Source organism: Pseudophryne corroboree, chromosome 1, assembly GCF_028390025.1.
Source record: "Pseudophryne corroboree isolate aPseCor3 chromosome 1, aPseCor3.hap2, whole genome shotgun sequence".
In the NCBI taxonomy this organism is placed as follows: Eukaryota; Metazoa; Chordata; class Amphibia; order Anura; family Myobatrachidae; genus Pseudophryne; species Pseudophryne corroboree.
Genome location: NC_086444.1, coordinates 450681115 through 450684075, shown reverse-complemented (window position 1 = coordinate 450684075; position 2961 = coordinate 450681115).

The following is a 2961-nucleotide window of genomic DNA, read 5'->3' as shown; positions in this document are numbered from 1 at the left end:
ATGAGAATTACTAGGTTACTATGCAGCACTTTTCAAAGTCACTGCATCTTCAGTGGTTTCTGTTGTTGGATTAAGGGAGGCAATTATATTTAATACAAAACCTGCATGAAGAGGTGGCCTTGGTGCTTGCAGGCTGTTGTGGGTGAAGGAGCACAGAAGATAACAGGAAATGGTCAGGCTGCAGGTAAGGGGTGTTATTGGGATAGCGCCTAGATTCCCTCCACTGAGTGGACCTTTCTCATCAGGCACTTGGGCAACGTCATCATCGATTGGGAATAAAAGCCTATAAGGGAGCGGGTATAAAGGAGCCTAAATAACAAGACACATAGATTTAAAAAAAATAAAACCACTGTAAGGGAGTGAAAGCACTGGAGTGAAAGCACTCCTGCCACAGTAGGCATCCCGTCCGCATACCTCCCAACATGACCCTCTCCAGGAGGGACACAATGATCTGTTCCTGGACTTTACTCTTAATTTATGATTCCCCTCACCTGTGGTGAAACCCCTTTCTTATCCATTAACCTGTTCAAAATAGCTGATGGCAATCATACATTAACAGAAAAGTCCAGAAGCAGAGCATTCTGTCCATCCTGGAGAGGGTCATGTTGGGAGGTATGCGTCCGGGTCCTTATGGCGAAGGTAAACCTGACACAACCATGTTATTGGGGGCAGGGTTATTTTTGTCCCAGGTAATGGCCAGGTGAGGGGAAGGGCAGATTGGACTGAGGTAAACCGCGAGCAAAGTGGATGTGGCCTGCAGGAAGTAAAAGAGGCTATGACACATCCATATTAGTCCTGGCTGGCTACTGCTAAATGGACGTTTGCTGATACTCAAATGGGCAAGGAAACACTCAGTTGTGTAATGCTGATCATATTATTATCTTTTATTTATATGGTGCCACAAGGGTTCCGCAGAGCCCAATTACAGAGTACATAAACAAATAATCAAACAGGAAAACAGCGACTTACAGTTGATAACAGTATAGGACAAGTACAGGGTGAATAAACATAGTTACATCAGCAGATGACACTGGAATAAGTGCTGGGGGAAGAGAGATGCAGATGCACACTCTTAGCACTAAGAACACTGATAATAAAAATAATTTAAATAAACCCTCACAATTAACATGGAGTATAATTGAAGTTCTTAGCACACATTTGCGCAAATATGCGGGCCCATGTACCGCGGCCAGGTGACTTCATCACATGGGTCCCTAGTGCTAAGAGTGTGCATCTGCATCTCTCTTCCCCCAGCATAGTATTAGAAGCCTCAGCATGATAGCACCTCTTGATATCTTCAGTAATAGGATGTGCAATCCAGGTTCCCCCCTTTTTTTTTGACACTGGAATAAGTATCAGGTGGCAAAAGACTGCTGGATTTGGTGCAGTTGAAGATTATTAAAGTAAGATAAAGGATAAGCACATGAGGGGAGAGGGACCTGCTCGTGAGAGCTTACATTCTAAAGGGGAGGGGTAGACAGACAGGGTACATAGAGAGCGTGGAACAGAGGGTTAGGATGAGATTTGGCTGGGTTTGGTGAAGAAGTGGGTCTTGAGAGCCCGTTTGAAGTTTTGTAGAGAGGTGGAGAGTCTGAGAGGGAGAGCTAGGGAATTCCAGAGTAGTGGTGCAGCATGTGAAAAATCTTGGAGGTAGGAGTGGGAGGAAGTAATCCGTAGGCAGGAGAGTCAGCGTGCATTAGAGCAAAGAGGACGGGTGGGAGTGTAAAGGGAGATAAGGTCAGAGATGTAGATGGGAGAGGAGTGGGTGAGGTCGTTGTAAGCGAGTGTGAGAAGCTTAAAATGGATTCTGAAAGGGAAGGGGAGCCAGTGAAGGTCTAGTAAAAGAGGAGAGGTGGACGTAGTGCGTTTGGTGAGGAAAATGAGCCGGGCAGCAGCATTGAGGATAGATTGGAGTGGAGAGAGGTATTTGTCAGGAATGCCAGTCAGGAGGAGATTACATTACAGTAGTCCAGTCTGGAGATGACCAGTGAGTGGATAAGAGTCTTAGTAGCATCCTGGTTCAGAAAGGGTCTGATCCTGGAAATATTTTTTAGATGAAAGTGGCAGGTTTGTGAGAGGTGCTGAATGTGTGGTTTGTAGGAGAGGGAGGAGTCAGGGATTACTCCAAGACAGCGCACTTGGGGGCTAGAGGAGATAGTAGTGCCATCAATAGATAATGAGATTGTAGGAGGTGAGGTTATGCGGGAGGGAGGGAAGATGATCAGCTCAGTCTTAGACATGTTCAATTTAAGAAAGCGCTGGGACATCCAGGAAGAGGTAGCAGAGAGACAGTTGGAGATACGAGTGAGGAGAGCAGGGGAGAGGTCTGGAGAGGAAAGATAGATTTGGGTGTCATCAGCATAGAGATGATATTGGAAACCAAAAGAACTCACGAGCTTACCTAGTGAGGACGTATAGAGAGAGAAGAGGTCCAAGGACAGAACCTACAGCATATCAAAAATAACATTTAACAGAAACGTAGGAATATATATATATATATATATATATATATATATATATATATATATACACACACACACACAAAATCCAGCATAACCGGCTATTTTTACATCGCAAAATAAATTAACAATCTGAAATTTACATTGACGCCCACCAGATGGCGCCCCCGTAACTGTTACTGCACTGAGCAGACAGGAAAGCGGGCAGGTAGTATCAGCAACGGACTGTCCCACCGTAAACACTAACAAATACGTTGTGGCTGATCATGTCGTGCATCTTAACAGTAGTCTGTGCGGCTTTGTATTCCTCATTATACTACCCTGACCCCATCGCATCGCTTTCCATGTGCCGTGCCCGTGTTAATGATGGCCGTTCAAGCGCCTCTCTGAGTTACACTTCCGGTGTCAGGCTGTCTAGCTAATATGAGCGATTCTTATTGGTCAGCCAAGTGATGCGGATTTGTCACCTAATTGGTCGCATCTGGAAGTCGTGAACAACAAC